Raw genomic sequence first — 25,602 nt, forward strand, 5'->3', positions numbered from 1 at the left:
AATATAAATAAATATAAATAAATACAAATAAATATACCGTATTTGCCGGTGTATTGGTCGACCTTTTTCGATCCAAAATCGACCGAAAAAAATCGACCTCGACTTATACACCGAGTCATAAAATTTAACTTCGTATTCATCGCTTCAAATGTGATGGTAACCAAGGCCGTTTCTCATGCATCTCATTGTGCGTTGCACTTAGAAAATTTGAACCGGGCGGCGTGCGCGAGTGCGCGGCCCGCTGGAAGTCGAATGAGGCGCCGCCACCACCTCCGCGGTGCTTATAAACAGCCGATCCGCTCGGCGGGGGCTATTTTCGGCCACTTGGCTCGTGCGCACGGCCTCCCGGATGTGCCGGGCGGGTGCGCGAGCTCGCCGGCCGCTGGAAGTCGAATGAGACGCCGCGACCACCTCCGCGGTGCTTATAAACAGCCGATCCGCTCGGCGGGGGCTATTTTCGGCCACTTGGCTCGTGCGCACGGCCTCCCGGATGTGCCGGGCGGGTGCGCGAGCTCGCCGGCCGCTGGAAGTCCAATGAGGCGCCGCGATCTCCTCCGCGGTGCTTATAAAGTGCCGATCCGCTCGGCTTGGAGCTATTTCCGGCCTCCCGTTGGTGCCGGGTGGCGTGCGCGAGCTCGCCGGTGTTGTGCTCGATTTGGTTCCCCCGTGAGATTTTGTTCCCCCTGCCGCGGGAGCGCGCACGCCTTGTTTGGAAAGCGAAAAACCGATGCCGTACGGCGTCGTACGGCGTCAGCACTATGTTGTTTTCAATAAAAACATGAAGAATTCACGTTTGCGTCAGTCAATTTTAATTTCTATAAAGGATTATTCTCATTTGATGTCTTTAAATTCATCCGCGTTCTGCCATTGAAGCGGGGTGCATTCAAAGACCAGTCGTACAGACGGAACACTCACTCACTTCACCAAAAAGCAACGATATAATTACGTGAGCTCTTTGCATAAACCTCGATGCAAAGAAACTCCTCCTTTTGGGTATCGTTACATGCTACAAGGAGTATATATTACAAAGGAGACTTTATTCTTAATTGTAATCATCATTCATCCATCCATTTTATTACTCAGGTATTTTCAAAGCAAATTAATATTGTTGCATTTATTAATTTGCTTTAAAATGACAGCGCAATATAATTAAAAGCTGACACTCTAGCAATGTCAAACGTGTTCATTTAAGAAAAAGCCACACACGTTTTGTGATCAAATCTTTCATAACGACAATGATTTGAGTGAATTGATTTGAATGAATAATTGAGGGCCACCCGTGAGGATATGTTCCCCCCCTGTAACTTGGGCCAGGAATGAGGGAACCTGTTCAAATTTGCCACACTACCTGAGCAGACCCCCAGGAAGACAGAAAAAAAAAAGTCTAGGACTCACCGTTCTCAAAATGGGAGGGGGGCACAAATATTCACGGCTTGACATTTAATATAGCGTTCCTGTTACAATTTTTATCCCACCACCTTTCACTTTGCTTGGGACAAAAGGAGCCTTCAGAACTGAAATGTCTTCTCAATTATTCATTCAAATCAATTCACTCAAATCATTGTCGTTATGAAAGATTTGATCACAAAACGTGTGTGGCTTTTTCTTAAATGAACACGTTTGACATTGCTAGAGTGTCAGCTTTTAATTATATTGCGCTGTCATTTTAAAGCAAATTAATAAATGCAACAATATTAATTTGCTTTGAAAATACCTGAGTAATAAAATGGATGGATGAATGATGATTACAATTAAGAATAAAGTCTCCTTTGTAATATATACTCCTTGTAGCATGTAACGGTACCCAAAAGGAGGAGTTTCTTTGCATCGAGGTTTATGCAAAGAGCTCACGTAATTATATCGTTGCTTTTTGGTGAAGTGAGTGAGTGTTCCGTCTGTACGACTGGTCTTTGAATGCACCCCGCTTCAATGGCAGAACGCGGATGAATTTAAAGACATCAAATGAGAATAATCCTTTATAAAAATTAAAATTGACTGACGCAAACGTGAATTCTTCATGTTTTTATTGAAAACAACATAGTGCTGACGCCGTACGACGCCGTACGGCATCGGTTTTTCGCTTTCCAAACAAGCTGTGCGCGCTCCCGCGGCAGGGGGAACAAAATCTCACGGGGGAACCAAATCGAGCACAACACCTGCCGCGATCTCCTCCGCGGTGCTTATAAACAGCCGCATGCGCACGGCCTCCCGGAATTTGAACACATTTCGTCAATAAATTTCGCATATTGAATTTTGAAGTTTAATATAATGCAACAATTGAGCTCGACTTATACAAAGGATATATCATAAAATCGTAAATTTCCGTCGAATTTTAGGGGGTCGACTTATACACCGAGTCGACCTGTACACCGGCAAATACGGTAAATATATGTGATAATATTTGCTGACCCACATATATATTGTGAGGACATCGAACGTACAGATTGACCGTAACTGACGAATATTTGATGTGCAAAATGAAAGGACAATCCTTCCACAATGATTTCCCTGCAGAAATGCTGTGTTGTGTTGAATGTCAGCCCGCCTGCTTTGATTGATTATGTTGCCTTTTAGCAGACTGTCCCAGTTCCCCATCACCACCCAGAGGAGTCACGCATGGAAAGACGACGAGCCGGGTGGTCGCTGACATCGTTGGATTGCAGTGCATCGTTTAGTGTCGTCGTGTCATTCGTTCAGCTCCAAACTCCTCCCCTCAGCATAACGAAATTCATCTTCTCTATCCCCCATTTCATTCTTTGGCTTCCCTGCGGTCTAACACATGTTTATACAACATCTACCTGCTGGGATGTGAGAAGCTAAGCATTGCACGGAGAATACCCCTAAAGACCTCCATCCTCTTCCCCTCGGGAACACACCGAGGATACGCGTGAACTTTTCAACAGCACGCTTACGTTTCGGAATCTCAAATGACTCACCTCTCCGCGAGTATTGACCTCGGGAGGTTTTTACCGCTTCACCGGTTACTCAGCAGGTAGTTCATACATACATGCAGGCTCTTTTTTACTATTCCGACTCCTGAGGGGGATCGGTTTGCAGTTCGAAATTTAGACAAACCTATCGAAATGCAAAGAAACACGTACTGGTACCTTCCCAAAATGAAAAAAAAAAAAGCTTTTAGTAATTTGGTTGGATAATGCACTGTGATGTAAGTACACAACTCAAGAGTATAAATGACTCTTGTCGGTTTTCGACGTTTTAATGGCACACAATATAACTGAGGCATTAATGAAAGGCTTGGAGGGATGCTTCCCAGAATTTCAACGCATCAACTAAATTTCACGGATCATTCTGTCGCACCATTTGTCAGAACCTCCAGTTGTTTGTGTGGCTACCTTTACACGCTATACAACCTTACCACACAAAGACTATAATTTTTACTGTCAGTGTCATCACAGATAATAATATAAATAATCAGGAAAAAAATAGGTGTGATTTCCTTCTGCACAGCACTCAGAAGAAATCAAATGGGGCAGGAACGAGTCATTGAAACAAATCGTCAAACGCCAGTTGGACGTCAGAGATGTAATGAGAACAACAAAATGTTCTCCATGTTGCTCCTCTTGTAATGTTCATGGGGAGAAATGATGTGCACAAAAGCTTGTCATCACCCATCGTATTTTTCCACACTATAACGCTCGTAAATTGCGCGGCGAGCAGATGGTACGTATCAGAGATATGTTTGAGCCGCATTTTAACCTGTAATTATTCATCGAGAGCTTTGCGGGTCCAGAGGGCCCGGTACAATCTCAGTGTGAGGAATAGTTTTGATGTGGTATCAGAGGAAACATCAGTCGACAGAGCGCTAATGATCTCTTTCATTGTCCACGTCGTACCCCCGTGGCAGCCGGACTTGGCTTCAGCCGTTAATTAATCAAGACACGTTCTGGCGTGAGTACAGGAGTATTTTCAGTTTGAGGGCCAGTATGTTTAGTGACCCATCAGCTAATAAGGTCCCTTGCGGTGAGACTCCATCAGAGCGTCGAGAAATTGACAATTGGCAGGGAAAGCGTTCAGATCTATTCACGCTTATGATTTCCAGCGCAGGCGTTAATAAATAAATTGAAAGTCCTCGGGAAAGAGTTTACATTGGCGTCAGTCTGCTCAGTTCGACTTGGCTCGTGGGCGTAAGACAAATTCTTGCCTTGTCCTAAGAGATCCATGAAGGAGAAGTCACCTTGATTAAATTAGTCGTATATGAAAATGAGGTTACGTCTACGGGGAGTCCGTGACAAGGGCTTATAAGCCTTGCCTTTCACAAGCTTCTTTCCAGTGACTTTTTAAATTCCCTCCCTTTTTTTTTTTCTTGCAAGTTATATTCCTCCATCTGTCTTTTGTCCCGAAAGGCCTTTGTGTGTCGGGATCAATGTGGAATTCTCATTTGGTTACTGTCTCATCTAATCATTCACAATGTGGGATTCTATTAGCATCGTCTGAAGAAGACTTTTTCTGGGTTCCCCCTTCCACATCATTGCCTGCCTCTATTGGTCCACCTCACAATTTTTTTAATACCATTCAACGTATTTCATCAGTCCATTGAGGCTTCAAATAAAAAGCGACAAATCTAGAATCAATCAATATTCCGCCCATGTCAGGCATCACCTCAAAAGGGGTGCAGTCAAGTGTTTTTATTTCTTTTCATTCGTCAAACTAAATCTTATAACTGCCCGAAGATGAAGCATCCGAAAGTTTCTTCTCGTTAATCAGCATTCCGAGAAAGCAGAACGCAATTTGGTTTGTCCCGCATTGCTTTAATCCAGTAAGCAACACAACAACACTATTAGATCTCACTTAGCGGCAGTTTATGCAAATCACCAGTCGTTTAAATATCCACGACTCGGAAAAGGGAACATTTGTACCTCGGCGTTTCTGTACAAAGCTCGGCTGCTGTCTTTTCACCAGGAACATTTTGAAAAACTGTCACTCCCTCCCACCTTTTCTCACCTTGGCCTTCTCACCATTTATCATGACGTCTGACTTTTGTGGCACCAAGTTTGGAAGCCAATCCTTTTCTATGATTTTTCACCCAATGCAACAATTCCATGTGCATTTTTCATTTCCTAAAAGTTCTTTCTTTAATGTCCCATTTGGTGAGACACTCTCAGTATAGTCTTTTTGGCGAACACAGCCGAGCAAATGTGATTCCAGGCCTATTAAAATCTCCTGATAGGTGCAGGTATTAACACAAGCGAGAAACACAAAGGCCACAGCCTTCTGTATTATCTCCCACTCACAGAGTGGAGACTCGGGACATTAATCATTGCAAAGTCACTTCGCACCCAACTCGACACACACACATATACACACTCCCCCCTCCCCACTCTGTTTCGCTCACAAAATCACACGTGTTTTATACCAACCAGTCTTTTCGTCACTGTTGTATTTATCCAATTGATTTGACTGCTGAAGGCTTTAATGAGTTCAAAATTAATATTTCAGTGCATACATGATTTCAAACTACTGTCATCAATCTGAGGAATCCAGAAACTGGTTCATGAAGCAAATTTGAAGCTTCGTTTTCCCATCACTAGTTCAAAACAGATTTTCCAATGACTTACACAGAAGAGAATCTAAAACTGCAATAATTACACAGGTAGACTTCCGACTTGAGCTAAAATGAGAAATGGCCGACTGATGAAAGACCTTGCCTGGAGCGTCTTTGGTGAATTTGTGTCATCTTGAAGTATCCTCTCTCCCAGCTAAGGTGTGTGAGAAATGTAGCACAGGAGAAAATACAAGAAGGGACGCAGAAATAAGAGGAGGAAAAATAAGGACAAATGCAGTGGATTTTAATAAGCGGTTGTCATGGCGATAGCGTGGCCTTATATCAACCATGCAGGAGCTTCGGGGGGATCTGCCAAGGGCTTTCTCGCAAAGCTCTGCTCCACTGGGTATCCTTTCGACTCACAAAATAAATCTCCGCTGCGAGGTTGACCTGTCCCGTTGTCGAGCCGAAACGGGTTCTTTAATTCCGCACGGTCCCGTCAACATTGATAAGATGTCCGTCATCTGAAATGAGCTGATCATTTGATTCAGGTGTGAAGGAGCCATCCTCCAGGTCCGGGGTTTGGAGACCTCTGACCCAGACCATTGGAGCGATTACGTCTCATAGCAATCTCACTTTAGCGTGACCCCGGTGAGACAAGACAAGATCGCCCGAGACAAGGAAAATACGGGCGCCCTACTTAAACCGATGTCACCGAGCCAGACTCGGATGAGCGAATGTCGGCGTACGGGCAAACGCTTTGTTGCTTGACGACTTCTTTTACATGTGGAACAACTGCACCACTGGCCGACACTTCAATTGAGCATTGATGTGGATAATTACTTTTTATCAGAGTCGTTTAAAAGAACGTTGCACTTCACACGGGAAATCTTGAGAGCTAAACTAAACAAACATTTCTCACCTTTAATGTCAAATAAGAATAGAATGGTATATTACATTTCTCTCTAAACAACACTTAACACCCCCCCGCATTGAAACATTTATCTATGACAATGTCAACATGTATGCTATGTTTCAGATCGTGCAAACAAGCGGCTGCTGTTTATAGTGGGATTAGAGGATTTCCACACACATGCAAACACAAGAAAGCCCAGCCTTCATTTTCTCGTCTTTTCCCCCTTTTTCTTCCTTTGGAATGAGATTCAAGTGCTTGTAGCTGCCAAGATTTTGCTAATCAAATGCTTTTCTTTCCGCAGTGTATTGTGGAGTGTCAGGGGAAATCACTGTCACCGCAGATGCAGATTGATGTACTCTGTGACGTTCAAACAGCAGAGCCTCCGTAGCGTTGCAAAAATCCAACGTGTAATATAGCGTTGGGTAATTCCTTATACGGTGTATTTGTACGGTTGATATTGTGGGGAAATAAAATATACGCTGGAAGAAGAGCGGTGTAAAAGTTGAAGGTTTATGAAGATAAGATGTGATGTCACGCACCTGCCGTTTATTTATCTGGAGTTCAGCTCACGATAATATCTCGGCTCGAATGCTTATTCAACAAAAAAAATCAAAGGGGCACCTTTGTGAGAAGGACATTTTTGTCAAGTGAGATTTTCTGCAATGACGGCGATCAAAACGATTCGTTAGCGTGAATGCTTATTTTTGCATCATGACCCTGATTAATGGTCGAGGTAAATGATTTTGAAACCTAATTTACTGGGCACCTCTGCCGCATGATAAGTAGCAAGCCATATAGTTCATTTTGTTTTTGCCCATTTTTTGTAAAATTTCAAGAACATATCAGATTGACACGTAAAATGTGTTTTCGGAAAATTCAAAGCTAACAAAGCGGTGGTGATTACGAGGCATCTTTTATCAAAGTAATTATCTTGCATTGATTAAAAATAAGAACTCTTAATCCCAAATGAGTAAAGAAAAAAGTTGAATATTACGAGTCCTTTCTAATACACTGATGTCACTCAAAATCCCCAAACTCATTTCATAACTGATGAACCGTATTAGCATGTAAATTAATATTTGGTATTTCATCATCTACGCTCACACAAACCTGCTCTGTCTGGTCTTGCTCGCCAATTCTTCTGGGTCACTCTCAGCATGCGCTTATTGTTTTTTTTTTGTGTTCCTTGTCATTGTTTCGTGACAATTGCTTTTTTGTTTATCTGAGAATTAATACTGAATTTATTATTTTCGTGTTACGCTTTTTTTTTTGGCTTCCCTGCAAATATTAGCTTTTTTCAGCTGAAGACTTTCCCGTCATAAATCCGCTTTTCTCTTCATTGATACCGTCTTACTTTGTGACACTCCTTTTGTATAAGTTTGTCAAACTGCAAAACGTCAGTATATGCTGCCAACATCTTCTCTCTTTCATCCATCATCATAGGACGCCGACAAGGTTAAAATGTAGATAACTGTAACTGCAGATAAAAAACTCATCCTTTGTGCATAATATGGTACGACCTGAATAAAGCAGTGATGCCCGCATGGAGTCACTCTCACACTAGTCCTCCTCCTCCTGCTGCTTAATAATGATGTGTTAGGAGGGATGGGGAACAAAAAATGAATGTGCACTGACAACTGCCTGTAGTATGTGACACAAATTATATATAATGTACAGAAATGAAAAGGAAAACACGGGAACACAGCCTTCTACTAAATTACACACACTATATTTATATATATATATACATATATGTATATGTGTGTATATATAAATCAAAAATTAATATATATATTTATATATATATAAATAGATTAAAATATATATATATATATATATATATATATATATATGCATTTTCAAGTGGTCCCCTGTTAATGATGTTTTGACTGAAGGTACCGATCAGTTATAATGATCATGAAAATAAACATTTGTGCACTTCTAATTAGGCTAACTACATTTTTTTTTTTTTTTTACCTGCTTCAAGTCGGCTGGCCAAATGAGGGTGATTGTTACACACCCCTCCTCAGCAAAAACTTGCCCATTAGCTTTGAAACCACATTTTAATGAACCAAAGTGCCGCTCACTGGGATACATGTTGACTAATAGCTGAGATTTGAGCGGCGCAAAACATCATCGAGCCATTATGTGGCATATTCGTCTCAAGGGAGAGTCATTCTTTTGTTGCATTTTATTTGGTGATATTTACAGCGGCTAATGATTCATTTTGACCTAATCAAATGAAACACCAAATTGCGTTGTTTGACTAGTCATTAGATGACACTTTTGTGTGCACAGCTAATGTAGTCATCATTATGTTGCATTCAAAAGTGAAGTCGGCTTTGGTCAGTGCAACTACACCAATTATTTGTCAAGAATGTATTGAGAGCAAAATGGTTTCACAATAATTGGAAAATGGACCAAAACCTTTGCATGTGAACTAAATTTGACCTCTAAACTTTCAAAGGCACTTGTCAAACTGTTTCAGTACCTATTGAAGCTTCAAATGTGTTTGATGAACCATCTGTATTTTTTTATTCCCATAGATGGTGCTGTTGGTTTAAATAAGCAGTTTACAGAATGTCAAGTCAATCACTAATTATGTGAAATTATGTTGTGTGTTTTACAAACCTTTTCATAGCAAGCAAATATTAGTAGCCACTAAACATGTTCTTTTAATCAATCCAAAAATCGAATTACATCCTTTAAAATCAAATGATCTTTGGTATCTTTTATTTTCACTTTCCCATTTTTTTCCCCTTGAGCAGCCACTTTGTTTTATTGTTGGTAATTGTTTTGGGCAGACTGGCTCAGCAGATTTAGCTCATCTTAAATTGGAGAGGCGAGAGAGACCAGAGGCCACACTATGTGCACTCCGCTTTGTGTTGGGGAGGGGGGGGAAATTTAGGGATCCACTGTGTACCATCTCTGATTGTGCCCACTGGCAAGCCAAATAGCATATTTTTTATGTTCCTATGAGTCACTGACTGGAGGATAAAAAAGAAGGAGGGGCGGGGAGGGGGGTCTAGTGTCAAGAACAGACTTACCTTGAGGCAGTGGAGTGGCTTTCGGATGTCTTCACCAAGAAAAGCCCCATACTCCAAATGTTCTCTATCTATGCTGACATTTTTTGTTTGTGAAATTACCTTGGCCATCATTGGTGGGCGGAGCTTCTTGCAGCACACCTGTTCATGACAATTAACTGGATATTTTGGTGCAGCTAGACCAGAAGGATGGCGCCAGGTTAGGAAATTGCCAACTTAATTTATTTCTAGGGTCTTGGAGTTATTTGTAATACATTTAGCATTGAACATTTTTGCAGTTGATATTTTCAGTATCAATATTAGGTTGAATTTACTACACGGTGAAGAAAATTTCCACTATGAAAACACACAGACTGGCTGTGGAGCAAAGCTGGGTGGGGAGGGAGGGATAAAAGATGAGTCGCCATCACGAAAACACCAAGGGGACCAGGTTATGATCAAATGGGCCATCTGAGGTGCTAATTGCATTTGCGTGTGTGCATGAGACGACAAAATTTTGGCAGCTGCAAGCATCTGGCCTTTTCCTCACAGCATCTTTTTCTTTTTGCTTCCCCGTCGGGCAGCTTGGAGAACTGATGGTACAAGGTACTTACCCTTTAAAGCAATAATACATCGCCCGGATAAAACGAGATTGCTGTATTTATTGCCTCCTGCCTCAAGTGTCTGGTAAAAACAAAACAAAGATACAAGAGACAGCACCGCTTTAGTGGAGCCTTGAGTTAAATCCAATAACACCTTTTCATTTGCATTATATTGAGGACCAAGCCTGACACTTTTAGTTGGATTGTTGTAAAGCAGATTTCAGATTTAGGTCTGATTCATGCTTCTTACTACTTAAGTCCAACATGGCCATAAGATGGCTAACATGCTAAGAGTCGATTTTGGAGATACCTTTTGGCCCTCATTTGGTTCTGCTTTCTCCTTCAAGAAGATTTCCCTGTCTCTTTAAATCCCTCTTGCAGGAGTTCACTCTCCCCGCTGTATCATAATTAAGTCAGTATATGAGCCGTAAAGACCCAACTCTCCCGAAATAAACCGTAAATTCTTACCATCTGCTCCTTTCCCCTCCACTGTGACTTCAGACCTTCACAACTCTGTCCACCCTTACCCGACGTCCTCCCAGATGCCGAGAGGAAAGAAATCGGACGAATAAGAACATCTGTCACGTTGAGAATAGTTTGACTCATTTGGAGGCAGTGCAACGATACAGGTAAAATACAAATTTTGAAAATTACTTAATTTCAAAAGGGCCCGACTATTTGTCATTTTTTTGTGCAGTCGTTGAATCACAGTTCAGGAAGAGGTTTCCGCCTTTCGCTTTTCATACTGTCAATATTCAATAACATGACAGGATCTGATTTACGTTTGTGCTGAATATACAGACGTTAAGGAGCGCTGTCAGCTGGCCATAAATATGGATAGCATACTCAAACGGCAATCAAATGATTCATAAATCATAGTCCTCAATTTTGCTGCAGTCACTTCATACACTGAATATTCGCTGCACCTCTCATGTAAACTTCAACGCTGCATTTTTCCAGACAGAGTCGGGCTGAACTATGCCATTTTAATCAGGATCTTTTTTTTTTTTCCCACCCGCCTAATCATGCAGTCTGTTTGCAACGGCAAACAATATACAGCAAATAGGCCAGGCAAATAAGGCTACCCAGGCTTCTCGTGAGCACTTTCTGAGGTGCTTGAACTAGTTTAACCTTCCCAAGAGTCTAGGCGGAAGTTCAACACGTCATTTTGCGGCCAAAAAAGAAATATGACTTGTGTCTGGAAAGTTTCAAGACTCTTTTCATAAAAGATATACAGTACCGTATTTTCCGGGTTATAAGGTGCAGTCTCACTGAACTGTACTATTTTTTTGGGAGATTTCCAGATATACGATGCAATCGGGTTCCAAAAGGGAAAACAAATCAGCACAGGAAATAAGTCATTCAACTTTCATACATAAAGGTGGAAATGATTAGAAGGCACACCTTGAGAAAAAACAATGAATGTTGGAGATCATCAAAACCAAGCTACAAAGAACTTTATTTTGCTTTCATCCTACAGAAAAAAATCCTTTCGTATCAATTTTGCTTCAGTGAATGAGGCAAAAATTGTGACAGGACATCACATTGCTACAAGCCAGCAGCTCACAACGTCCTGTGCAACTCACAGCTCCATATCAAGCAGAAACTGCTGCGCTGGATCAACCTATCCACCTACCCAAACTGTCTCAGTTTGATTTTTTTTTCCATTTCCCCCCGTCTTTCCTCAAAGTCATCATCAAGGTTTTTAAAGATGACATCAAGATAGCCATGATGATGGAGCTACAAAGGATCCCTAAGGATTCTCTCCAGGAGAGTATCAAGGCTGGGAACTGCATTATGCTTCAGGGGGAGAAAAAAAAAGAATGGCGTAGCAGGACTGGAAGTTCTCAAACACACCATATACATTGAAAGATTCATATACACACACATATACACACAGAGAAGATGATAGAGGCGAATAAGCTTGCCACCTGTCTTCTTTTACCCCACGGCTCCAAGGTAGCAGCCAGCTCGGAGGCCCACACCAGATGGAAGCGCAGGCTTCCACAGGCGCAGCCCTACTGATGAGATGAAGGCACTATGGATCAAAAAGTCGACGTGAATCGATGTACGAGCATGCAAAGTTTTCACGAGTCACTTTCATCTCGCACCATTAGCGACGCTTGAAGGCCCTGAGTACTTGTTATTATGAATTCAGGGGACGTTTTTTATCTTAAGCGTAATAGGGGAATGATTTTATTTGTTTTTCTACCTCTCAATATATCATCTGAAGTTTATAAAATAACACAACATGGAGGGATGGGGATGTGTTGTTCTTGTCCTGCATCAACGGTTTGCAGTTGGTGACGGTTGGAGCAGATGTGACTCATGGCTGCACTGCAGTAGCTTGTGAATCAGAAGCTCACAGCTACTTTGTTTTGATGGTTTAATATTCAAGATGATCTGGCACAGAAAAATGTTGACTCTGTAGAGAAATTTACATGCAGTGTTATTATTGGCCAACCGTTTTTTTTAAACAAATATACCAATATTTTTTTCTAGATAATGTCACATCTTCTCTATAATATAATGTGTGATAATAATATATTCTATATATTATTTTATATTATATGCAATAATATATTTTGTTGTATTTATGAATTAAGGTAACAAGTGTTTTTTTTTTTTTCCAGCTTGTTTAGGTCAAACTTAAAACCCCAAAAATTAAATATCTCAAAAACCAGAAGTGCTGACATAATAAAATTATATATTTTTGAATATATAACTCAATATGTGGTATGAGAGAGAAAAAATGCTATCCTCGTAGCAATTAGCCTAATAATATGTCCTTTTGAACGTATTCACTAATCAAATATTTTTACTCCAATTGGCACTTCAACATTTCCATCCATACGCAAAAATCATTCAGCCCAAGTTCCGTTCTGACTGAATCTTGGCATCGCTACTCTGTTAGATCATTAGGTGATAGTTGAGGCAGTTACTCCATCTTTTGAATAAAGTGCCTGGCAGCTTCTCATTTTGTTTTTCTTTCAAAGTGAGCGGGTGGGGAGAAAGGATTTGCACTTGGTTTTGCTTTCATTGAAATGTTGCCACCCACGTTTTGTCGTTCGCCACCTTTTGTTGCAGACCTCTCCACTTCTCAAACGCTATTCATTTTTTGAGCATGTACCGTATTCTCTTCTCCGCAATAAACAATAAATCACCGCCTTGTCATTTTCACAAAGCCATTCCATATTCGGAGAATCCTCAGCAGTTCTGTTTTGCGAGAAAAGAACACCACTCAACTAACATAAAACTCTAGTGACTTGTAATATTAATATGAATGATGGTAAATATTTGAAAAGGGTTTTCTTAAACAAAAAAAAAAAAGCACACAATTTTTCAATGCAGCGTTCCTATTTATGGATGCCATGCTCAATTGGAGATGAACTTTAGGTGTGTGGCTGTAATTGGGATAAGTAGGTGGAGCTTTGGATAACACCCACGTGAAATGCTAAACCTTCTAAGCTGCTAAGAGGTTTGGCTATAGAGAAGTCAAGGCTCAAGCAGGCAGGAAGCAAGTTGGAGTGCTGGGATAAGAGCAGTGCTTACAATAAATATATATCTAGATAGCCATATTTTATTCTATTTTTGTTATATAATATATTTTTTATTTATTTTAAATTTTTATATTTATTTTTTAATATTAAATATCCATGTTTATATTTTTTTTAAAGAACATTTGGGTCAAAGTGAACGACTTCAGGCACATTAAGCATGCAATGAAGGGAAGCCATGACAAAATTTGAAGATCAATGGAGCTCTGATAGAGTAGACTGGAAGCAATTTTGTAGTCCGATTGCTAAGGGCCTACAAAAGCTTTTGTCAATATCAACATTGATCTTTTAAAGGCTGCTTTCAAAATGCTGGAAGTTGGACCGCAGCACTTTTATATGCCTTGAAATAGAGTCAGCATTTTTACATTTATTTAAATATTCTGCAGCTATTCTCTTAAGGCCGCTTTCATAAACATGAATGTGTCTGGGTATAAAGCAAGACTCATAGCCCACATTATATTCAAGAGCATAAATCAAGGTTTGCTGACAGGTCTTGAGCTTGGTTTTGTTTTTGCCAGGCTGAGTGGTTCCGCTGTAGACTGAGAGGGTGTCAGACAAGCGCAGACAGGTCATTTCCTATCCATGTAGGGGGGCCGAAGAGGCTGACTCAGCAGTCCTGGATTCAGATGATGACAGCTATGGATGCACCCAGTCAGGTCCTACGCTAGGCCATTCCTCCTCATCAGCCTCAGAGGCAGAGTTCAGTCAAGTCAGCACAACACTGATAAAACTGTTGCCGTCTGGCCTCCTCCTCCTTTTATGATTGTCTGTAGAGCAAAGTGGAGGGCACGCATTTGACTGAGAGAACGAGCAGGAATCAAAAACGAGGAAAGAAGAGGAAGATTATCCCCGCTGAGCACATATGCCGTGTCTTGGGCTTTTTTCTTTCCCAGACCTCCCGTTGCTTTCCATCGCCATGGCACACTCCTGGAAATTGGATGTTCTGACTTCAAATCCTGAGTCCAATTTTCTTGAATGGCTAATTTCAGACACAACGTTTTGCTTTAATGGAATTCAAATTTGAGCCAACCTCGTTTTTGTTGAAAAGTACTTGGGAGTTTTATAGGTCTAAAAAAATAAAACATTTGACTAATCTGTTGTAGTTGCTCCATCAGAGTTATTGTTATTCAGATTTATATATTATTTAATATATTTTTTGTATTTGTGTTTTTATTCTTTTATATATTTTCATATTTGGTTTTATTGATTTTGATTGATTTATTCAGTCGGTTTTCTCTAATTTGCTGAAAGGCAGCGTGACGACTCACAGGTTTTAATCCCAATTGGAAATACGTAATCACGAGGATCACACGGTATGAACGGTAACCTTTTGAGAACGAGGTAGAACAGTTGGCGGTGCACAGGTGGGGGATCGCCGCTTTAATACAAAAGACAGCTTGGTGCCGCACAAGGGTAACGGAAGAGCCAGGTCTCCAGCCTGTCTTACTTTAAAATGACTTTGTTGTTAATTTATGCTTCAGACCTGATGTCAAAAGTTGAAACTCATCAATCTTTTCTATGCGGTTCCCGAGGCAAGAAGGTCACAAAGTTACATTCTGATGTCACCAGACAAAGGTCCATCATGCAGAAAAGTCGACAAGGTATTCTCATAGCTCCTACAAACAGATGTTTTGCTCTCTTGTCACCAGCAATGACCTCCTCAGACACGTTATCATTGGATGCCAGCTCTTCTGACTGTAGCTGCCATCTTGAGTTAGTGACGGCCTGGCGTGCGGAGGCCTTCCCGTCCGCCTGTCAGCTCAATGGAGGAAGAGGAAGCGGATCTCGCCCACAGCTTGTGCCCACATTTCACATTGACTCAGCTTCATGCCACACCATTCCTGCAGGCTGCTGCGGAGCACAATTCTGCGAATCAAGCCAAGCAGACTTAATACACATGAACAACTCTCCCATCCTTCTCCATTTAGGGACTTTAATGTCTTTGGTTGGTCTAAGTACAACAGCGACGGAAGCACTTTGGCTGCAAAGGCAATTAGAAATGAAGCTCAACATTGCCTTTATTTGTTAGTCAAATTTCACTTTATTGCATTCAATTCTGGCTTTAATTCACAAAGCTGCAAACTCAAGACTCCAAAAAGATACGGAGTGGAAATACTATATATATATATATATATTATATATATATATATATATATATATATAATTTATTTTTTTATTATGTATTTTAGTATTTGACTGAAAGAAATAACGAATAATATATAATATAATATAATATAATATAATATAATATAATATAATATAATATAATATAATATAATATAATATAAATGAAAAAAATAAAAATAATACATAAAATAAATAAAAGTAAATAAATATGAAATAAATAAATATAACATAACATAACATAACATAATATAATATAATATAATATAATATAACGAATAATTTCTGTGTAGCCTCAGCATGTCTGAGCAGTAGCACCAAGCGATTCTGAGAAACTAACGAGGTGTGCATCGGCGCCGCTAACACACAGTCCACCCACGCACATCACATGCATCGTCATGGCTACATTGATGAGCAAAACTATTCCACCTAAGACTGCATGTTCTTTGTCAGACGTCGTTAACGTCAAGACTGTCGACACTTTCTATCGAGCTATTTGGACTTGACCGTCTTGCCCATGCTGTAGTTCGGAAGAGATCATTAGTGCAGTGGAGCGGATATACGGTTCACATATGGAGTCTTGGCTCAAAGTTCACGTCAGGTTATCTGGTACTTGGGAAGTGTCTGGTGTCAAGACCTGCTACTGGTAGGCGGCGGTTGCATTTCACAACGACAGTGGCCTTATTTGACAGAACAAGTTGCAGTGCAGTGCAACTATTGAATAGACGGGCCGGTATTAGTCTTCGGACAATTGTTGGCAACACCAATAATTGTTGTCATATTACATTATAACACTGAAACAGGAAAATGCTATCAGCAGGCTTAGGAGTTGGAAATGGAAACCCACTAGCATGCATCAGCATTGGAAAGGGGGATTACATTCTTTGGCAAATGTAACTAGGACAGGCTTTAGTGTTGGCACGTATTGTTTTGTGCTTCGTCACAATAAACATCTATTTGAGATTGAAATTGCAAGGAGAAATATCCGAGACTGTTTATGAAAAAGAACTGTATCTCGGCCAGCATAAAAACATGGCATCCAGTAGTGTGCATTATGCATAGGAATGGATACGATGGCAGAGAGAAGCATGTTGGGAGTGGGAGGTGTATGATGCTGGCGTGTCACATCCATTCCCCCGTATCTGCTGTTGACATCGGGCCCGGAAGGCAACGTCTTGACACTGGACGTCGTTGAGTCATGGGGCACGAGGTGCGGTGAATGGATATTCCTCTTTACACTCACACCCAGACACCAGCCATCACATGAACCACCAGGATACAATTGTAAACTGTCATATTTGTAAAGATTTTTATTTCCAAGGTTAGAATTGCAGCACTACTCATTAAAATGGAAAAACATGCAGAGAGTGTCATATTTGCAAAATGCTTTTACAGATTTTGCACCAAACAAATCCAAAATTGTTTTTCCATTGCAAGAAAAGAAAAATCGTAATACATTAAGACACATTAAAGCGATCGTCTAGACGACTCATTGACATGCAACGCTCGCTTTTGTGCGCTTCTATTTATTCAGCTAATTTTCAAAAGTGTGGGATCAGAAAATTTACAATTCATCGCTGCTATCACTGAGCTGAAGCTTTCTCGGAGTTAGTAGAACGTCGGAATGCGACGACTCGGCGCAATAAACTGTGAAAACTTTTGTTTACTTTCAAGTCTTATTTTCGAATATAAATATGATTTCTATGGTTCTATTATCAACTACAAGTGTTATGTATTAATTGAAAAAAAATGACACCATTAAGCGTGAGCTTACAATTCATATGCGGTAAACACGATGTTGACTTATAGTCATTCTATGGCCATATTCATATTAGAAGCTGAATACATGGCCCATTCCAGCTGCATTTAACAGATAAGGCACTTAAAGAACAAACCTGATGGCAGCGCTGAGACCAAAGAACAGTAAAATAGATTGACTGTATAAATCCCATGTGGAGCTTTCCATATCTTAATAGTCCAGAGAGAGGCCAATGATTTACAACGCACCCATCTGTGCTCGTGTGTGTATGTGTGTGTGAATGCATGTTTGGCATGCTCAGAATTTTCCTGCTTGAGACATCTTTTTACTTAAGGAAACTGCTTTTGCACAGCATTTCTTTTAAGAGCCACACAAGGTGAGAGGCCAAAAAGAACTTACAGTACATTTCGATGCCTTGCTTGGGTGAACATTGCAAAGTAATATTTTTCAAACTACTTTTGGCACAGAGGGTGGCTTCCATAAATGTTGGGACATTCCAAGTCAGTCTTGGGCGCGATATGCTTTTCCTCTGATTAGATTTTTTTTTTTTTTGCGGACTGCCAATTTGGTATAAGTCTGGAAATTTCCCATTTGATCTGTTCTGACACGCAGTTTGCCTCCGGCGTGGTGTCAGATGTGCGATGCCTGCTGGGAGCACCTTATTTCTCCATTAAACAGTCTTGGGGGCGACATAGATGTCTTCTATAGGCTTCTCCCCGTTTCAATTACCGTCGCTGGGAATGAACTTTGAGCCGGTGTGGCTTTGGATAAGTGTTTCTTACTTCTTCCTTTTCCTCTATTTCCCCATCAAAAAGCTTTGAATCAATTTCATGCCCTACAAATGCTGTTTACCCTCTTGGGTGTGAAACAGCTGCTGCTTGCTTGCCCCTCACTGGCTTCTTGAGCATTTCTTGCACTCTCTCTCTCTCTCTCTCTCTCTCTCTCGCTCTTCGGCTTTTTATTTTGTGTTTCAAAATAATATACAGATTCCATTACGCTGAAATACGGAGCTGCTCGTCGAAAACATTCAGTACGCAGATGCGAGGTATTAAGTTCCTGTTTACATTCATGATCATCACTTTCAAAGACACTTCCAAGTCCCTAAAATGTTAATCGTTAAGAAAAATATTGAGCTAGGCATGTTTAAAATTCATCACATTCAAATATGAACCTTCCGTTATTGCTAGACAAGGCTCTCTGTTCTCGCCCCATAAATCTTCTGGTCACGGGCCTGTCGGATTTTCGTGATTTTAAACAGTCCGTGTTTGAATGGAATATCACATGTGTAGCTGGAAAGCAAACATCCGGACTGTATTTCATTTCCAGTCGGTGGATTATCTTTTCTATCAGGTTTAATGTCCCGCAGTTTCTTTTAGAAAATAAACTTGCATAACTGTGTCACGGCGGTTTCATTTTGAATGACTGAAGGAAAAAAAATGGCATCATGTGGACTGTCCTTCGGAGGATATTCAAATTCAATTATGAAGAAACTTGATGGGGTCGGAGTTTTCAATCAATTTTAAAAATACCTAAAAAAAAACAACAAGTCAAAGGTAGAACTCAAGGCCAAACAAATAGTTGCGGACACTGCTGTAAATTTCTCTTTTAATGATAATGAATCAAATAATACATAAAAAAGGAGATGGTTGAATGATTTGATTTGATTCCATCCATTTTCTAAAGTGCTTGTTGTGCTGTTACGTGTAAGATTTCCTTTAACCCTTACCTGTACCATAAGCGGGTCACCACTCAGGGGAGGTGATTAGTCTCCAGCCTGCTTCTGACAGCACTTAATGAAAATGAATGTTAAGATAGCATCCATGGAAATAGGCCAGCAGGTGTATTTATCCTGCTTTAAGAAGCCAGGTGGAAATGGTATCACCTTCTCAATGCAATCCAAAAATAACTTTGGGAGGGTCCATTTTTAAACATATTTAAATCCAAATTAAGCCTCGGTGCTATTCATGCTTCCTCATCAACACATTAGTCAGCTCAGCTGGATGAAAGGAGTAAGCAACACTAACTGCGAGAGCTTCGCTTTAGCTTTAAGCTGGTCCGAATCTCATTAAAGCGTATTATTGGGTGACTTGCAACGTTGTGATCGCCACAACAAGGATTGGCTCAGCGGGCTCTTAACCCTACTTTTAGTCTCAGAGATTAGGTTTTATTGGATGGCCAGGTTTTGTATTTCAGGAAATTTGCTAATGAGCACGATGCATAATATAGGTTACCGTATTTTTGTGACTACAATCCTTTTTGAAAAATATCAACATATAATGGGATGGATGTTGAAGTGAAGTGGCTTTTTATTTTTTTTTTTTATGGAAGCTCAGCCGAGATATTATCAGGCAAAAGTTGCAGCGGGCATCTTAAAGCATTGTAATTTATCGGCCTTGTTTCTGCTGATACAGCTCGGCTGTCAAAATCATCAGCATGCACACACAAACACGGCATGGCCTTTGAAAGAGGCACACAATTGCATATACAGTAGAACCCACTGACACTGAGGGGAAGGCAAGAATTGAATCTCTCTCTCAGCCTATTTCCTTCTCACGCTCTCATTTTCAATGTTTATTCTCCCCTTTTTCCTCACCCCATCCCTCCATACTTTATGCGGCACGGAGACACGGAGATTATCTTTTTCTTTTTTATCTTCCCGACTTTCACAGAGGCAAACCCATCAAGATGGGATTTATGTGGAAAGCTGTTGTTCAAGACCTCTTATCCACGTTAAAAGAATCCGTGTTGTAAATGGAGGCGTTACGTTACATATTGCATGTTGGTCTGGATTATTACGGAAATGACACTTTGGAATTGTTTCGTGTTGGGCAGTTTTGAATCACAGAAAGTTTCAAATCCCTAACTGTGACTTTGAGTGAATGCTAATTGTTTGACTTGACTCGGTAATAATCAAATATTTGTAAAAACATATTAGTCGAGGGTCCAGTATATTAAAATCTTAAAAAATATGAAATAAATATATTAACATTTTAAAATTATTGTATTCATTTATTAATGATTCTAACATTTAAAATATATAAAAATATTTAAAATTTTCTCGCTTGGTCATCACTGGAACTCAGTCTGTTTCAGTTCCAACGGATTTGTAAAGACATATTAGTCGAGGGTCCAGTATATTAAAATATTCAACAATATTAAACAAATATATTAACATTTTAAAATCATTTTATTAATTCATTAATTATTTCCAACATTTAAAATATATAGATATTTTTGTTTCCACGCTTGGACATAACTGTTACTCAGTCTGTTTCAGTTCCAACGGATTTTTGTTGACTTTTTTTTTTTCTTTCTTTTGTCGTATAGCCACACTCTGGATGCATGATTGGATATTGATCGGTGGATGGAGAGAAGACGGGAGAATTCTGCACTTTCTTCACCTCAATGAAAGTTGTTTACATGGTGAAAATGCATCTGGATCCAGGTCAGCAAAACATACTGTACACGTTGAAGTATTTCTCTGGAATACTGATGTTGTTTCTTATTGCTTGGCATGAAAAAATTGATTCATTTTTGGTAACAAATTCTCATTAAGTATATGTTTTTGATTCCTGAATAAAATGACCATTCATTTATCATCTAAACATCCACAAACAATGTTTGCATATCACTCAAATACTAATGAGCATTTGTTTGACTCAACATCTGCGTGTGTCCCCAAACCTTCTTTGTGCACAGCGGAAACCTCAACCTCGTGTCCTCGGCTGAAGCTTGTGGACTTAGAGGTCTTCAGAAGGTGACTCCCACAGTGTGTAATTAAACTGCAAACTGCCTCACAAAACGTGGACGCTGTCCTACTGAGCTCTTCCTTGCTCTGGCATCTGTGCCAAACACCAAAACACCAGATTAGCGTCCTTCGAGCATTTTATATTTTATGTATACATACACCTTTTGCAGAACTTAATTGAACTCAATTTTCTTTTTCTTCAAGGCACAGCCAAATGTCAGCGGTATCGCATTTGTCTCAAGCTGCAAGCCCACAGTGCACATTTGAATACAACAGAAATGAAATGCCGTCTGACGAAGGTACGAGTAATGAAATCCTATATTTGTGTGGCTTTCAAATGATTCTGTGCATTGCTGTTTAGCCACGGTCGCCCGTATGAAATAGCCTGGGACCATCTGCGATTTATGATTCGCTCCCAGCCCCTGGCAAGCCAGGCTGAATAATTTACATTGTGCTGAGACCAACGTGCCTGGAATGTGAGATGCCAAAAATAGGGGGACGATAAAGCCAGATAGAGCAGGATGAAGGAAAATAGTTAAATAAGTAACAAATACTGGTGAAAAGAGGCAGCAACGGCCATGTAACAAGTTGAGTAGTTGACTAAACATGCCGAGTCACATGAGAGACTCTCTCCAGAGCCTTGATATATATATATATATATATATATTTTCCATATTTTCCGCACTATAAGGCGCACCTAAAAACCTCCAATTTTCTCAAAAGCCGACAGTGCGCCTTGTAATCCGGTGCGCCTTGTATATGGACCAATATTGAGCCACTACAGTAGGCGTGTCCAAATATATGGACTTATATATGGACAAAGTTTTAAAATGAGCCATTCATTGAAGGTGCGCCTTATAATCCGGTGCGCCTTATAGTGCGGAAAATACGGTATATATACTTTTTTTTTGTATATTATGCAAGGAAGGATTTGACAACAATCAAAAAATATTTGATAGCCCTAATATGAAGTGTTTATAATACGGAAAAGGTACAGGATGTTCATAAATCTTTGAAATATAGAAATGATGCAATATACTGTGTATGGCGATGCGTGTACGTGCAGAAGTGTGTTCATGTGTGTTTGTATCTACCCTTATGCCTTCTGGCTCCAACCTTGGATGCCTCTGACTTTTTCACAGGTGAATGCTCTTTAAAAAAGTTACAAGCCTCAAGCTACCGGTCCCGAAGGCCCCTAGAAAATGGACGACGGGGAGAAACTAGAGACGTACTTGTATATTCACTGTGAACATTTTACAAAGGTCACCAAAACAAAGAACGGTGAATGAAAAATTAACATGAGGGAATTACTTTGGTTAGAAGCTCCAAAAGTCGACCAAAGGTTTGTCATTAAATTCACCGTTTTGGAGGACAATTAATAAGGATATGATTTTTCAGATATCAAATTACCGTATTGGCCAGAATATAAAATGACCCCGATTATAAGACGACCCCCTCTTTTTCAAGACTCAAGCCTTTGTCTCTAGACCTTGAATGTAAGACGCCCCCCACTTTTTAAGTTTTATTTCAATGAAACAAAACTTGTCTTATTTTCGGGCCAATACGGTATGCAACAGCGCTATATACGTCAAAACAGTCCATATGCAATGTCCTTGAAGATGCTTCAGCTCTGTCAGAACACAATGTGAGCTGACAAGCGTGATTGCATTTGCTGATAATCTTCAACCAATCAGTTGGCCTAATCTCATTTTAGATTTAATAAAATGGGAGTAGGCAGCACAAAAAGGTAAAAGCGAAGCAGATAAGAAAGTGCAGTCATTTGACCTCATTGATCTGTTGTTTTATGGACCCTTATCATATCATATTATATAAATCTCTATTAAATGGCGAGATCCTCGGGAACCTTTACTTGTTTCCTCATGCTTTTTATTATTACTATTAGAAATTTATTTTCTTAGCTGACAGAGCAATAATTTGTATAAAATTAAAACCGTAAATTATGTTAAATATCTGACCTGAGACAGCAATAATTTGTGTTCAATTTCAGACCTGAACTGGGGGACTCCGTGCATCCCCCATGTGAGCTTCTGTCCGCTTGAGACCCCATGGGCAGTTGGCAGATGGCAAGGCACTGCCATACACACATGCCTACCTCTTAGCTCTCTCATCTTAGCCAAACGCATGTAGCAAACATTGGAGAAATCTTATTGGAGTTCCTTCTTGCTTTGATAGACAACCAAGTAATGAGATGAAACTTATTTAGACATCTTCATGACTTGGACCATCATGCAGCTCGAGATGCTTTGGCACTGCTCTCCTAACAGTTGTCCACTTTTTTTCTTGCTCATCCGTCCAAACACATTTACGCCTTGATTTCTGATTCCGCTGTTTTGTCAGCTTACCCACGTTTTTTCGTCTTCTTGTAAAAGTGTAGCTATTACTGTTTTAATGAACGCTACAATGACTGTAACACAGCCCACCCGCAGCAATTGGACCACCGAGTGTCATGATCGCATGAGGGAACATCGCCTGCCAATGTTGGACAACATACAGAACTGAGATCTTAAGAGGCACTAATCCTGGGGCAGTTCATCTGTTTGGCACTTCTCGAGCTGAAAATCGGTCTTCGCTACAGTAATGAGACATCATCCCGTCTAATGTTTCGTGCTCAGCTGCCGTCACATAAGGCCACTCTTTTATTTCTATCACACTCGAGTCAGTTAATTTTGTGCTTATATAATCTCGTTAAATTCGGTGATTTTGGTTCCTTTTAAAAAAAAGTTTATAGTATAACATACTTGTTTGTGTGCAACTAAGATCCGTTAACCTTCATGTTCCAAACATCTTAGCTTGATTGTGATAGAGGTTAATGGAAACAATGGAGGAATTCAATTTTAGACTTTGTATGTGGGCGAGGCATTATTTGCATATCAGCATTCTTTTTAAAAATATGTAGAAAAAAGAAAAAAACAGTGAGCGGTCTATTTTGACAATTCACATCCATACGTGCACTTGAAAAGCTCGGTGTCAGGAAATTGCCTGAAAATGAAAAGCCTCAAGGCAGGTTAAGATTATTCTGCCAGGCTTAAAGATGAGAAGAAATGAAAAAGGAAAAGAACACTATATTGGACAAGCCCCAGTGTAAAGTAAACACAGGAAGGACAACAACGAGCTGTCACTCATGCTAAAGAGTCTGAAAATGTCTTTGGAGAGTATCATCTTTTTTTTTTCTGTGAGGGGGGGGCTGTGCAGAGTCTTGGGTTACAATGCCATCCACAGGCATGTCATCCATATTTATGTTGTTTATGCTGTTTTTCATCTGGCTTTGACACTGGTAACCTCTACAAATTGCACACGACACTCTGGAACAGCTTTGCAGAAGAACTGCTGTGACTATAAAAAAAAAAAAAAAAACGGGGATAAAATCCATTATGAAGAAAAATAACTTGGAAATGACAAACATAGGAGATTTTTTTTTCAACACTAAAAAATAGCGACTATAAACCCATGTTGAGATCCAACAGATAATAAAAATGTCATACTAGCCAAGACTCTCATTATGTTCCATGTCGCCATATGACAGTCATATGAGACCAGAGGGCTGTTCACTGGTTGAGAGTGGAAATGAGTGTAAAAGACACAGTTATCTTTATTTATTTTATTTTTTTCTCAAAAAAAAAATGCAAGCTGTTGCCTGTGGTCTGGCACTGGCTGCCTCACCATAACTTCACAGGATATTAATTGTTTCAGCGCTGTCAGCAGATTGGCCTCTGCTTGTTGAACCGCATCCAGAAGTACAGTCATCAGCCAAATTGCATGAAGAGAATCTAAAGCTGAGGGACAGTGCAAGACGAGTTTTTTTTTTTACAAGAGCGAAGATGCTGCGGGTTCCCGGCTGCATTTTATTGGCTACGCCGAGCGACAGACGCCCAACGGTGATTAATGGCTGCGACGTGAAAACAGCCAACCACAAAATGTTTATTTATCCGAATAGGATGACAAGAGAGGTGATTGACTTATCAAAAGGTGAAGCGGTGATTGACTTTGTCGACTATTACGGCTGCTTATGAATAATATAACAAAAGATAATTAAATGCATAGGTTTTGCAGATGATTTCCCCCGAGCTGCAGAATTATCATGCATTGATCAGGTAATCAGGTTTTATTATTTTTGACCCAATCAATGAGCAGAAATCAGGTTTGGACAACTTATCCAAACTGCAGCATTTCTGTTACCAATGGAAACCTTCTCTTGATAGATAAATGATTCTTAAATGGAGAGAGAATTATATGTCGTCATGACAACAGAGGAGAACATTCCCCTGTTGGATTCCGTCTCTAAGAACTTGACTTGGAAGCAGATTTTTAATACCTTAACTTTTTGGCTCATAATTATGGGGGCCCTGGTG

The 25,602-nt window shown here is 40.1% G+C and overlaps 2 long non-coding RNA genes across 2 annotated transcripts in view; one reads left to right on the forward strand and one right to left on the reverse strand.

Moving 5' to 3' along the window:
* LOC148389461 (uncharacterized) overlaps positions 1 to 9,704 on the reverse strand; it is a 28,867-nt gene extending 19,163 nt beyond the window's left edge. Inside the window, exon 1 of the long non-coding RNA XR_015861721.1 lies at positions 9,467 to 9,704. This is a non-coding gene — a long non-coding RNA (uncharacterized LOC148389461). The remainder of the gene's footprint in view (positions 1 to 9,466) is intronic.
* On the forward strand, positions 9,497 to 23,125 carry LOC148389462 (uncharacterized). Its single transcript, XR_015861720.1, has 6 exons — positions 9,497 to 10,048; positions 10,546 to 10,673; positions 20,812 to 20,929; positions 21,184 to 21,241; positions 21,437 to 21,531; positions 22,375 to 23,125. It is a non-coding gene; the product is annotated as an uncharacterized LOC148389462 (long non-coding RNA).
* Positions 23,126 to 25,602: the final 2,477 nt, after the last annotated feature.

The sequence above is a fragment of the Syngnathus floridae genome, chromosome 12, assembly GCF_059516105.1.
Source record: "Syngnathus floridae isolate MCC-2025c chromosome 12, RoL_Sflo_1.0, whole genome shotgun sequence".
NCBI lineage: Eukaryota > Metazoa > Chordata > Actinopteri > Syngnathiformes > Syngnathidae > Syngnathus > Syngnathus floridae.